The sequence below is a fragment of the Ambystoma mexicanum genome, chromosome 3q, assembly GCF_040938575.1.
Source record: "Ambystoma mexicanum isolate Mex_15411 chromosome 3q, UKY_AmexF1_1, whole genome shotgun sequence".
NCBI lineage: Eukaryota > Metazoa > Chordata > Amphibia > Caudata > Ambystomatidae > Ambystoma > Ambystoma mexicanum.
This window is the reverse complement of record NC_090926.1, coordinates 971,324,004-971,339,216: the sequence shown is the minus strand read 5'-3', so window position 1 is coordinate 971,339,216 and position 15,213 is coordinate 971,324,004.

Below are 15,213 nucleotides of genomic sequence, written 5' to 3'. Positions count from 1 at the left end.
AATGCATTACATTAAACTTGTAGAAGCCTGCTGGGGTAGAATGAAGTTTCGTCCTTGGTATGGTCTGTCAGTGCTATTTGCCAATAGCCTGAGGTTAGGTCAAATGTACTGAGGTACTTGGCTGAACCAAGTCTATCCATCAGTTCATCTGTCCTTGGCACAGGATGAGCATCAGTCTTAGTGACTGCATTTAGAGCTCTATAGTCCACACAGAATCTCAACTCCTTGGATCCTGCCTTTGCTACTAGAACCACTGGACTAGACCATGGACTTGTAGAGGGCTCTATAACCCCGAGATAAAGCATCTTGTTGACCTCTCCTTTGATGTGTGATCTCAAATGTTCTGACATTCTGTACCCCCTGTTTTTGACAGGTACACAGTCACCAGTGAGGATATCATGCTGGCCCCTGGTGATAGTGAAAACAGGGAGGCAAACTGATTCAACAGAACTTTGCACTCCTCCTGTTGTTCAGAAGTCAGATGAGAAGAGAGCTTAACTCCTTCTATGTGTTCATCTAAAGGTTGGCCTCTGAGGAGGTCAGGTAGAGGTTCACTCTCCTCTTCCTCTTGAGCTGAAGCTAGAAGCAGAGCTCCCACTTCTGGTCTCGAGACGTAAGCCTTTAAACGGTTGGTGTGAAAGACTCTGGGAGCCTCCTCAGGTCTGCCTAAATCCACCAAATAGTTCACCTCTCCAAGTTTGCCCACACCTTGAAGGGTCCTATCCATTTGTCCTGCAAGGCCCTCTGCCTTGTGGGGACCATAACTAGTATAAGCTGGTCTTGAGAGAACTCAACCATGTTGGCCTTCTGGTCATGCCAATGTTTGACCAGAGCCTGGCCTGCTTTCAAGTTATCACTTGCTTCTGCCATCATGTGTGATATTCTCCTGCGGAGACCTATCACATAGTCATTCACTCTGACTGGCTTGGGGGACAGAGCACTCTCCAACCCCTGCTTGATCAGGGCCAATAGACCTCTGACTGGTTGGCCATAGAGAAGTTCAAAGGGACTGTATCCAACTCCCTCCTGAGGGACTTCTCTATATGCAAAGGGAAGGCATGGCAGTAGAAGGTCCCACGTTTTCTTAAGGGGTTCCTCTAAAGCACCTATCATGCTCTTCATAGTATGATTAAACCTCTCTACCAGTCCATTATTTGTTTGTGGATAGTAGGCTGCATAGAACTTGTAAGTGACACCACAGTTTTTCCACATGGCTTGCATGTAGTGGGATATAAAGTTGGACCTGCTGTCAGATATCACTTCCTTAGGAAGCCCTACTCCGGTAAAAATACCAAGTAGAGCCTTAGCCACAGCCTGAGCCATAACAGTTATCATAGGTATGGCTTCTGGGTATCTTGTAGCATGATCTACTACAACCAGGATAAACCTGTTCCCTGAAGATGTGGGAGGGTCAAGGGGACCGACAATGTCAATGCCCACCCTCTCAAAAGGAACTCCCACCATTCGGAGAGGCATCAGGGGTGCCACATTCTTGTCTCCACTCTTGCCAAAAGTTTGGCAAGTGTGACAGCTCCTACAGAATTTGTAAACTTCTGAAACCATTTTAGGCCAATAGAAGTAGAGAGAGAGCCTTTCCTTGGTCTTCTTGAAACTCAAGTGACCAGAAAAGGTATCTCATGGGCTAACTGTAGGAACTGGAGTCTGTTAGCATGACTTTTGCAGTCCCCAGGGGGTAGACTCAGTCGGTTCACTGTAGAAGAGGCCATCTTCCCAGCTTAACCTGTGCTTTCCAACTTCTTGCCCATCAAGTTGGTTAGCAGCCTGTTGTCGAAGACCTTCAAGAGTAGGACACTCTCTCTGTCCTTTTCTAAAGTCTGCCCTGCTGGGCCCACCTTATGCCAGTAAAGACTGCAGCTCAGGATGTTCAACAGGGTCAATATCTTCAACTAAGACAGTGGGCCTCATCACGACTTTGGCGTTAACCCTTAAAATCGGCAGTAACGCTATCAGCGCCGATTTTAAGGGTCCCTCAGATCACAAGTCCAAATACCACCGGTGCCATTACAGCCGGCGCAAGTACAGCCGGATGTACAAGCGTCGGCTGTAAAAGCGCCAGTAACCATTTGCGCTAAAACATCAGCAAATACGAGTCCGGCGTAGGCGCAATTAGTGCCAGAAAAGCGGCGGATAATCTGCAGAAAATACCTCCAGCAAAAAGCTGGAGGTAACAGAACACAGGCCACAGCAATAAGGGCCCAGGTGTAACCAATGCAAATCAGAGGCCTATAAAGGACCCACCCACAACACACCCTCCCCAATACCATTACACCAGCAGGAGCAGGGAGGAGACAGCAATAAGGGCCCAGGTGTAACCAATGCAAATCGGAGGCCTACAAAGGACCCACCCATGCACAAAACACCCTCCCCAACACCATTATACCAGCAGGAGCAGGGAGGAGACAGCAATAAGGGCCCAGGTGTAACCATTGCAAACCAGAGGCCTACAAAGGACCCACCCATGCACAACACACCCTTCCCAACACCATGCTGCCATTTGGAGCCGGGAGCCTTGATGTTGACTTCTACCTGCTTCGACTGGAGCTACAGAGTCCAGCCAACCAGGCCAGGGCCCTGGGAGTGCAGGGGGTAGTGGGGATGAGGAGAAGGGGGAGGAACGCAGCACCAGCAAGGCGGCCAGCCAACCCCAGGGTCAGGCCAACACCCTGGGCTCTGAATGATGGCCAGTTGGTGACCGAATATCGGATGGACAGGGCAACCATCACCCAGTTGCTGGACACAATCCAGGGCAACATTGGCAGCTGCATAGCCACCAGCACAGCAGCACCTCCCCTAGTCAAGCTCGTATATGTGCTTCAATTCCTTGGGACTGGCAGCTACCAACATACCGCTGCCATGATGCATGGAATGGCCCAGTCCACATTCAGTGCCATGCTGGGACAGGTGCTTGATGCTCTGTTGAATCATGTGAACGAGCACATTGCATTGCCAGCTACACAGGCACAGGTGCACCAGCTGAAGGGTCAATTCTATGCCATTGGCCAAGTCCCGAATGAAATAGCAGATCTGGACTGCATACATGTGCCACTCGTACCACCCCAGGCACATGAGGCAGCCTACAGAAACCGGAAACAGTACCATTCCCTCAATGTGCAGATGACATGTGGTCCTGACCTCACCTTCAGCCACTGCTGTGCCCGCTACCCAGGATCCACCCACGACTCCATGGTCCTGCGCAACAGTACCCTGCCGGCGTACATGGAAAGGCACCGAGAACAAAACACATGGCTGCTGGGTGAGTACAAATGTATACCATAATGCATGTCAAACCACACTTGATGGCGCCTGTCACGAAATCCATTATTCCCAATAGGCAGCACCATCACTGCATCATTCACATTCAAGCAGCTTGCAAGATAAACCTTGGACATGTCCAACACAGCAGAACACACCCATGCTGGATGTAAAATACATGCGGCGGCACAGTGACATATGGAAGGCCCACCACCATAAAGCCTCCTGTGTGAGTAGCACCATGGCTCCCAACACTGACACAGTACAGAAATCCCACCCTGCCCACCCGACAGTAATGCAATTCTAAACCATAAGCTGGCATATCCACAAATGCACCACACATAAGTAGCCTAAGTAATGGCAATATACATCCCACGAACACTGTCGCCAGAATGGCCAAGCAAATGCATTGAGAACAGTACAGAATAGTGACAACCAGCAAATGAGGCAGCCACTTTTGCCATACAGAAGTAGATGGAAGGGCCCCCTTACCCAGCGACAAGTGAATGAGTACTGTTACATCCAGAAACATAGGCGTACCAAGTTGAGAGTACCTCATTGATTCAATTGTACCCGTAGAACAGCACACTCGACAATGTTGTAGACCTAATGACAATTATGGCAAAATGACACTGATGACAGAGCTCTGTACACCCACTGGACTTACCTTGCCCCCATACTGGCTTTCTCTCCCCTGCAGGTGATTCTGGATATCCCCAGTACACGTGGCTCATGACCCCTGTGCGTCATCCACACACGGCAGCGGAGCGGACATACAACCTTGCCCATGCTCGTGCACGGATCTGCGTGGAGAGGGCATTTGGACTGCTGAAGGCACGCTTCCGGTGCCTCGACCGCACGGGAGTGGCAATGATGTATGCACCAGAAAAAGTTGACAAAATTGTACTGACATGTGCCATGCTGCACAACATCTGCTGTCCCAGAAATGTGCCACTGCCCCCTGATGCTCATGTGCAGCCACCTGAGGATGGGAGTGATGGTGATGACGTGCCAGAAGGTGTTTCACATGCAAAAAGATTTGGGCTGAGGGAGGGTAGGTTGGCCAGATAGGGATTGATTGATGCATTTTTTTAAAACGGGTGATGGGTAAATTGAACAGATGTCACTTCAACATTAAATTGGATTTGTCAACAATCACTACTGTCCATGCATTGTGATTTTTCAAACGTGATTTATTTTCAGTCCCACAAACCCCACTCCCCCAGTGAACACCCAGCACATAATCCCCCATCCCCCCAGTGAACACCCAGCACACAATCCCTCCTCCCCCCAGTGAACACCCAGCACACAATCCCCCATCCCCCCAGTGAACACCCAGCACACAATCCCCCCTACCCCCAGTGAACACCCAGCACACAATTCCCCCCTACCCCCAGTGAACTACCCTCAACTGTGCAGATAGGCGCATGTGTCTTATCAGGGCACCAACAACGATGCCATGCACCACTAGGATGGTCGTGGGCGCTTTTCTTTTCCGGGCCCCTCTGGTGTGCGTGCCCTCAGGTGGCGCATAGACCGGCGCCTAGGAGATGGCTCTAGGGAACCCTCCATGGGTGTGGTTGATGTTGAAGGGACAAAAGCGGCGGCCTGCATGTGCTGTCGTATGAGGTTGTTTCCCTTCCTTGTTTGCTCAGCAAGTGCTGAGACTGCCTCGCTCAACTCCCTCACTCGTTGTCCAAACCCTGTCAGGGCATCAGTACATTGTTCGATGACTCTGCGTGTGCGCGCATTGTCACGCGGTATGTATTTGCATCCATGCCGTATAGATGCTCTGACAGCCTTGATGTGACGGCTCTGTGCACCTTGGCCATTGATTCCACCCTGGCCTGTTTGGCCTCAATAATGTCAAGTCGGCCCATCACTGCTGCCCCTGTGACGAAGGGCACCCCTGGTGTGTCATGTGCTGGCCTGCGACTTGTGCGCTGTCGGGGGGGGCTGCATGGGGACATGGCGCAGGCTTGGATTGGGCTGCCAGGCTCTGAGTGCCGTTCTTCTGGGCTGCCATATGATGGCATGTCCTCGTCCGGCTGTGCTGTGTGGAAACAACGCACAGGCACATATGGGCTTTGTGCTTGTTGTGTGCCAGGCCCTGGGGTTCCCTGTGGTGAGACCATCCCTTCTGCGTTACTGCTTCGGGGTGAATGCTGTCCTCCAGCATGATGAGCACGTGGAGGCGTGACTCCCACGTCGGGCTCCGATCCACAGCTCAGTCCCTCTGCATCACGGCTGTGTCTAGTGTCTTGGGGCGAGCTGGCGGTGGCCTCCCTGCGGCCATGTGGGTGCTGCTGCCGTCTGGTAGGGCTGCGTTGGGGTGAAGTGGGGGGTGGCCTGGGTCATCTCCCTTCCGTGAGGCCTGTACGTGGAGTGGTGGTGCTGGTGGAGGCTTGCTGCCGTGGGCGCAGTGTTGGTGTAGCCTCCTCACCATCATCCTCGTTCTGTTGGGTTTGACGTGTACCTGTGGGGTACATAGGGTGTGGTTTGAGTTCAATGCTACATACATTTGTGTGATGCAGTTCATGCCAACTAGTGGGATTGAAGACAGTATCAATCACGCATTCACCTTGCATTCTGTTCAGTCGCCATGTGGTGCTTGTTGTGAGTGGGTATGGAGGTACACTGCGTGTGAATGTCGCAGTGACAAGATTGCATGCGTGGTTGGGGTGCACTGCGCTCAGGGTTTTGGAGGTGTATTCATGCACACTCAAACTCTACGTAGCTGTCCTATGGCTATGGATGTCTATCCCCTGCCCCTAACATTCATGCACTGCACGTGCAGGGTCTTCTAGGCAGCACTACGGTTCAATGGATGTAGGCCTCACTTATGGGTGTATGCAGTTCCTCACACACATTTCTTCGTATTCATTCACTCAGGGTCTGCATGTGTGGTACTTTCAGCTGGATGCATTCGGGGGTGGGACTCACCTGCAGTTGGATCGATGCCATGCCTGCCTCCGCTCCACCAATGCCCTCGATGGTGCCAACATCTATCAGGGCACTCATTTTCTCCTCCCAGGGTGTGAGTTCGGGTGGGGGTGGTGGTGGCCCTCCTCCAGTGCCACTGCTTGCACTCCTGTGCTGTGACAGGATGCCGTGGACTCGCACGCGCAGGTCGTTCAGGCGCTTGCGGCAATCCTCCCCATCCCGGGGCACACGCCCCACAGCAGTGACCCTCTGGCTGATGTTGCGCCAGATTTGTGCTCTGCGCTGGCCACTTGTTTTGCGCTGCTGCAGATCCTCATGGTGTGTCTCGCCCTCCTCCACCAGTACAGCTAGCTCCTGGTCGCTGAATTTGGGCTTTCTCACCCGGTCCAGGGCAGTCTTGCCCCTAGTGTGCTCCTGAGACATGTTTTGGGGTTGGATGGCGTGGATGGCTTCCAGGGGCTGTGATATCCAACGGATTGTGATTTCCAATATGGACACGCTTTGTTTCTCGTTCGTACGGTGACGCGTTTCCCGCGCGCTAAAAGCTCACGCTCATAGCGGGGGCTATGAGCGCGATATGGCGGTAGCGCACGGTGCGCCGGATTTCAAGGTTTGTGCTATTTGCGATAACGCCATGGACCGGGGCACATGCACGATAACTCATGATTTGGCGGATTGTCCGCCGGGGGCCTTGGCGGTAGCGCTATTTACGTCCGGCGGGAAAACCGCTGCATTAACGCCGAAGTCGTGATGAGGCCCAGTGTCTTTTTATATATCTGACTCTTCAGATATTGGTTCAACCACAAAAGGATGTACCTCACACTCTGCCTCAGCAGGTGGAGTAGTCACAGGAGTGACCTTGGACAATCTTGGTGATGTCCTTGTTGGTAGCACAGGGGTGATGTCTGACTTTTTCCTGGAGGTCTTGGGTTTCCCCTTTGCCTCATTCTTTCTAGAAATAGCAGTGAGCAACTCCTGTGGAGTGGGAGTGATATTTTCTTCCATCATTTCCTCTGGAGAGCCTCTCAAGGTTCTCTCCCTTGCAGACCTTGTGAGCTCCTGTTTCCTTTTACTGGTAGGCCTGTGGGTGCTTGACACAACTCCATGAGTTTTAAGGTCATTATCCAACAGGACTCTCCCAGGTACTCCACTCTGCAGGTATCTTTACAGTCATATCATTACACTGGATGAGAGCTGGTAACTGGGGAAGCATTTGCACAGGGCCTCCAGCTAACTTGGTGAGGTGTTTGGGTGCCTGAGCAACATCCTCCACCTTAAAAAAAATGGTTTCTCCACCACAGTTATGCTGGCTCCAGTGTCTCTGATGGCAGGGGTTTCCTGACCATTCACAAGAACACTATCTTTATAATACTCTTTAGTATTATCTGGGATGGAATTATTGGGCCTCATTACACGGTAGGCGGTAACCATGGTGCAATTAGTGCCATGGCTACCCCCTACCGCTTTCTGGGTCCGGGTAGGCGGTATGGGGACTTACCGGGTCATTCCAACCCTGGAGGACCCGGTACGTCTCCATGCCAATTACCATTCCCCATTCACATTCGAGCCCTCATAGGGAATTAAATGGACACAACCCCGATTGAGTTGGAGGAAGAAGAATGTTATGATCAAGGTATGATGAGACTTGAGTATAAACCACTCGTTCCAAGATTTTAGGAAGATAGGGAAGCAATGAAACAGGACTGTAGCTTGATGGTGCAGAGGTACGTAGAGGTGTTTATTTTTCGGAAGTGGGTGAGTACCCACAATCTTAAAATCAGTGGGAAAAGTAGAAGAAGAGAATAATTGATTACAGAATGGGATCAAGGGAGAAGCAGTAGGGTGAGCACATGCAAGGTAAGAGGCAGTGTTGGGCTCACATATAGAAAAGAAGGAGGAGAAAGAAGAAGAAGGAAGAGGAGGGATAAAGGTTGATGTGCTACTTGTGGATAAAGAGGAGGAAGGTAGGAGCGGAACCTTAGAAATGAAGAAATCTGCAAAGACTTAAGGAGTAAGCAATGATGAAAGAGACAGGTCATAGGAGGGGAGAGAGAGAATAAAATTAAAAAGTTGAAAAGACATAATGGGTGAGGAGAATATGACACAATGAGGTTAGAATATTATATATTTTTTAGCAACAATAAAAGCAGAGTCATAAGACTTATGAATGAACGAAAGAGTAGTAGATCAGTAGGAGGACAAGTTATTTTCCGCAGTTGCTCCTATAAGGAGCATAGAGAATGCATATCAGCAGTCAACCAAGCTTGAGAAGACTTGGATGAGGCACACAAGGGACGTGAAGGATGAAGCGAGTCAAAAGAGAAACTAAGGGCAGTAAGAAGTGTAGTGTCGGTAGACACAGTACCAAAGGTAGCCAGAAAAGGAAAAGATGAAATGTGGAAAACTCATACAATATTATTTCAATTGTCTGCTTCAAGGTTATTTATTATATTAGTGAGCTAAATGATATTGTGATATCCAGCCTTTTGAAACTTAGTGTTGGGTATTTTTTAATTTGGTAACACCCAATTTGATTGAATCAAACTGTCCATAGGGACTTTTGGATCGCATTGGGTGTTACCGTTTTGTTCACAGCCGAAATTACCGAGGTGTCCCCTGCTCTCCATGTTCAGTATTTTGGGGTTTCGGGGTGCAGCGGTTGCTCTATCCCCCGTTTTCAATGAACGTTCAAAACGGGTTCCCGAGCAATTAGAGTGTGATTCATGATAAAATAACCCAGGGTCAGACTGGGGAAAGAATAAGCATGGGCCAAACGTATGGCGCTTTTGTGATCCTTTTGTGACACACTATTTTAGGTACCTGGGGTGTATTTTGGGGGGTATTTTTCGAAGCTTAGGTTCTTTAAAGCACATTCAGCAGGTAATATTGTTCGCATCTGGAGGGAATTCAATCTATTTTACAGGGTGTGTCGATTCTCCATACCATGAATTTACAGGAAATCTTTCATTTTAAATAGTAATATTTGATATTGGTCAAAGCTTGAACGTACTTCAATACAATTTCCCAAGAGCTTCTCTGCATGAACTTTTGGCAATGGAGATATTTTAAATCACACTGGCCCAGGATAATGCATGTGAAGTCAATATGACTTACAGATATTTTTGTATGAGGATTTTGCTAAAGCCCTCCATAAGGGAATCTTTGGGAAGGTTGTGTAAAAATATTAATTTGAAAGCATTTTGGGTCAGCGATATTGCACAACAAAAGGCTGGGCAAAAGGTCAAATATCTGACAATAAATGAGACATCCATCTTCCCAGAAGAAACCCTGCTCAATGATAACCTCCTCCCTACTCTTGCAGCAACATCAACCCAGGTAACAATTGAAACAGTGAGGCCGATCTGTTATTATAAAACTCGTCCATAACCCCATGGCAACTCGCTCTTTAGGGAAAGGGTTGATGATACCAGCTCACCAGATCCAATGAGATCCCTTTACCATATAGTTAAGGTACACCGACACACGTCTAGCCCAAAGAAACTCTTCTGCGTAGATCCCTCATCCCAATCTGAAGACTACAATAGTGAGCTCCCACTGGTGTCTGTACCCATCCATTTATGATGGATTAACCACAAGATGGCAAGATGGCCAACAAGTCTCACAGTTAGTAATCAAAATGCATTATTTTAAAATGATCACCATTCAACAATGCGTTTTCCCAGCATCCCATGTTTCAGCCCAGCCGTTTTGGTACCAGCCGTTTTGACATGGCACCTTTAGGGCAGCTCCTGTTCAGGCGTGCCTTGTTGGCAGCAGCCAACAGAGCACAGGGAGCTATCTGCACTGGGTTAGCACTGAAAACAGTGTTATCCCGGCACAGAGACCTATCCACGCAGGAATTTTACTGTTTGCTTAAATATATTGTCGTCCTAAGCACTAACCAATGCCATGCTTCGATGACAGTATATTAAGGCCAAACACCACACGGTCAGTACATGGAAACACAGCTCCATGTAGTGGGTGCATGGTGCTTGGCTTCAATATACTGTCACCCAAAGCACTGAACAGAGAATGTCCAGCATCGACATTGTCCCACCAGGGTGCACATAGCCAATGCTTTAAGTAATGGCATGCCTGGAGATTAATACAATCTCACTCCTTATTCTGTCTTACATTCGCACCATACAATGAGACCCAAAGTGTGTTTCATCTAGGCCAATCAAGCCTGTGCCCAATCAGTGCACGTCCCTTAGGTCAGCATTGTACATTCATTTTTTCACATACTTCAGCTCAGAAGACACCCTAGATTGCCAAACCTGACAGGGTTATGTATAGACTGCACATGTTGTTATAAACAAGTGTCCCAGCACTCAATAGAAATTGCAACGAGGGTAGACCATGAATGACTAAAGAAGTCGTACATTGGAGCCAATCCCATGTTCTTGTATTAACAGGTTAGTAAGAGCTGCTGCCAGAGGTTGCAAAACAAGGTCCATCCTCAAAATGGTCCCGGCGAGTGCATATCATTATTTTTGACAAGCTCAATCATGGGCGACAGGTTATCCCGCGTGCATTTCTGATGTGGTGTAATTGAATTGCCATAAGAGTGCTGAAGGATGAAAATGCACGGACCTCTGCAATAGTGGCCGAGAAGGTAATTGACCTGAGATGCCCCCAATAAAGAGATATTGGTACCTGGAATTGCATCTCGATTCCTCATATCGCTGAAATGAGCTTTCAAGGTCAATTAAGAGACACAAAAGTAATTGAACCTGATCCAAACTTAGTATTTCTGCACATTTTTTATATATATAAATGTGCTTCTTTGGCCTTCATTACAACAACGGCGCTAAACCATGGCGCTATTAGCACCATGGTTGGTGCCGGTGTTGTAACGAGTCCGCCATGGTGAAATGGGGAAATACCGCCCCATTCCAAGGTTGGCGAGGCGGTATTTCCCCATTTCCCCATGGCCCTTCCCCATTCCCATTTTTGCCCCATAGGGCTCAATGGGAATGGGGAAGGCGGCAATTACGGTACCGCAAATTGCGGTACAGTACTTACTGCAAAGGTCCCTTTGCGGGTCCCTTTGCGGGTCCCTACTTTAATGGCTGGTCCAGACCAGCCGTTAAGGTCGGGTCCCGCAAAGGGACCTCGTAGTAAGGCGCTAAGTGGTTAACGGCGCCGCAGCCTTTTACGGCGCCGTCAACCACTTAGCGCCAAGGTCGTAATGAGGCCCTTTGTCTAAATCACATGTCAGTGTTATGGGGACTGGATTCTCATAAGTGTGCGCGTCTCTAGTCATGTCATAAACACGAGATGAGTGAGGACCAACATTGTAGACTTGGTGTGGGCTGTAAATGCCTCCCCTCAAACACCGGGGAGACACGCAGGCACGATCTATGCACACTGAGGAAGGTACTCAGACACACACCACAGAGGGCCCACAGCCTAAGGCAATAAAACACACACATACACACGCACACACCCTTGGAGACAGCTCTTTCAATTACCCCTCACTTGGAGGATCTAACTAGTAGTTAACAATTATATTTTGTGAAAACTATTCTTCTACTGAATCCTTAGACATATTTCTCCATTGCCATTTTTAATGAAACATCAAGCAGGGCCGGCATTTCCATATAGTAGGTCGATCATTATAATGTCTATTGGTTGAGAGCCATCCGAACACAGGCTGGCTGGTCCCCAGTCACTGGCTGGTGACCCACTGATTTTGCAGCAGGCCTGAGATCTGGTGGCCGTACCCAGGGCTGAGCACATGGTAGGGAAAACTGTCCTGGCTGAGACACCTCCACATGATAACACTGGAAACTGACCATGTCTCTGTGTAAGACAACACAGAGCGGGTGCGGGAGACCTCAAGCCTGATGAATGGTAGGAATATACACACAACGTAATAAACTATCGACCCGTTTTATGGATTTTTTTGCATGGTTCAAAGTGACTTTGCACTGCTGAAAAGTGACTTTGCACTGCCGACACAACCCCTGATTCATGAAACTGTGCAAAGTCTATTTCTGCAGTGCAAAATGAACTTGCACTGACTTTGCACTGCAAAAATTCACTTTACACAGTTCCATGAATCGGGGATTGTGTCGGCAGTGCAAAGTCACTTTTCACCAGTGCAATGCAAAGTCACTTTCCAGCAGTGCAAACAATTCCATGGATCAGGGTCTATTTCGCCACCTGCTGTTTCAAACAACCCAGCCTTGCTTCTTTTTATATGTCTATGGTCAAGTCCAGTAAAATACCCTGGGCACCTCATAGAAGAAGAAAGCATCATGGCACATGGTAATGACAATTGGACACTCTGTCAGAGTATGCTGAGTCAGCCAAGCCCTGAGCCCACCTAGGCTTCAGAGTGGCCATGGTCTGTAGCCTATGACCCCTGTTCCAGACTTCGCCTTTGATCCCAAAATGGGCAATCTGACCCAATGATGGACCACATGCCACCCAGTGGACATGGGCGGCCCTGGTGACCCACGAGGTCACTTGAAAGCTCCTGGATACTCTGTTCTGAGGTGGCCGCAGGCTATGGGCTGAAGTCCATGCCCAGTTACAAATGGCACAGAGGATTTTCCCCTGGTGTAGCTCAGCTCCTATGCATGGACACATGCCATGCCCTACACCCATGTACTACACCCATGTACTGTGGCCACGGTACCCCATGCCACAGGCCCCACATTACCTGCCAGAGTCACCAATACCCATTGACTTTAGCTAGATGTCACTTTCATGTGGCCATGGTCTTTGGCCAACACGGGCCAAAAGTCTCAGAGTAGAATCTGACCAAACCTACAGCCCCTAACTCCTGGGCCATCTTATACACACCAAACTGTCACAGGATCTTGCATGTCAACAAGGCCAGTGGCTCCATTATCCCCAGTTTTGGTATGTGGGCCAGCACGTAGGAACTCAGAACTTCTGGTTGCTCATGGACCCTTCCAGTGGGTCATGCTATGTGTGGCGAATCTATTTTCACGAAAGAAAGGGATGTCCTCTGGACACTGACAGGAGGGTAGTTGGTAAAGTAATCAGTCTTAACTGTTCAAGGTTATTTGGTTTCAGCATCAAGGGAACAAGGGGTTGTAAATGTCACTAGGGGTCTTGGGAGAAGGACCAGGGGGACAGAACAACTATGTACCTGGTGCTTCAGATGATCTTGGTGCTCAACAGTATCAAGTCGGGTACGGGACGCTTTGCAGCTCCTGCAACAGAGTTCAAGATAGGAAACAGCTGCGGGTATCAGGCAGCAGGCCGTTTGGCAAGCGAGGCTGGACAGATGGCTGCAGGCTGGCCTACATAGCGGCTCTGGATCAAGAATCACTGTCTCTGTGCTGGCTGGTGGATCTGGAATGCTGGTTGAGCTGCCTCGGACGACTTTAGTGACAGCAGCTTGACAACAGTCAGTGATGCAGCCGGGCACGATTCGAGGGCTTGACTGTCTCGAAAATGTCCTTAAAAGATGGATGCTGGTTGATGTGTGTGGTGGCACTCCTCCTAGCTTCTTCACAGGGCATGTGTCGTCCTTTAAGACAGACGGTCCAAAGCTGAGGAGAGTGCAGGCAAAGGCCTTGTCCTTTGTTCAGAGACTCTCTGGCACTTCCCACCTTGAAAGTTTGCTGTAGAACCTAGCAGGGCACCCTGTGTGCTGGCTGGGTACCAGTTCTGGAGCTGCTGGATGGGTCCTCTGAGTCTGGTATCTCCCTCTGTACCCTAGGAGATGTTTAGGGGAGGGATCTTGCTTCCCTCTTGGTAATCCTGGGCTTCCTTCTCTGGCAGAAGCTCTAAGGCAGACTGTACCTTCACCCAGATTCCAACTGGGTCCTTCTTCTTACTCCTTTTGAAGTGGATGATCTGCTAAGTGAGGGGCTCAGCCCTCTTTTAAAGCCAAATGGGCCCCAGTGATCGGTGCTGCAGGCTAAGCCTACCTCAATGAACCAATCCTGGGTCCCCACCAGCAATCTTCTGTTATGCATGATGGCATAACCAGAGTGCTTTACAACAGGAAAGGTAAGTGGTGACACCATGTACTACTAAGTCACACTCATCTTCCTCTCTGTTGTGGATCCAAGTGTCTCTCTGGTTAATTGAACTCTCTTTGACTCCTGATCAAAGTGCATATCTCCCTTGAAGTTTGTGGTAAGAACAGACTTTCTGTCTCCATCAAAGCACATACTTCTTTCCTCTGAAAGGGGTTTCCCTGCATGTGTTGCCTACTGTAAACCATTGTCCCTGGCATGGGCTTCACTGCCCTTCATACAGAGGAGTGGGAGCTAGTTTAAAGCTGACAAATTGCATATAAAAAAGGTGTTGGGGTTTCCTGCCCTTTGTTAGTTCTGTGAACAGGACTCTTCGCAGGCCTGCTTCAATTAACTCTCATCAGTATGCACTGCCACCACACAGAACCTAACAATAGGCAGGGCAGATCCATGGAGCCATTGACATTTTAATTATCCTGGCCATGGACAGAGGAAGGTGTTGTCTTCCCCCATTTTGAGATGCTTCGGTGTACCCATGGCTGTCACATTCCAGGGGAACAAGTACACTTGACCATGTGTTTCTTTTGCGCTGACCATTGGGAAATGTACATGGATTAGCCTGACATATTTTGTGAGGTTGATCTCCCATCATTCATTTTAATTACAAAACTTCAAAAAAGCCCAGTCAAGCACAAACTCCCTGTGCGTATGGTCGAATTCCACACAACATGGGCCCACTCAAAGCTCCTGGAGTTACCATTGGCCTCAACTAGCGGCAATGCATCCCTCAAAGTGACCACTGGCTACGGCATGTCCCTAAGTCTACTCACTGTGTATTAGAGAAGCTCAGCTTCACCTCACTGATGATGCATAACAAGGCTAAAACACATGTCTGGGGTTGCTGATAGTACTCTTGTTCACCGGAGAATTGCATAGCATTTAGATGCTGGACAACCCTTGTTCGAGGCATCAGACTGATTTGGAAATGAAATACAAATACTACTCATGGCAAATTTGGCAGAGATGGCTAAAA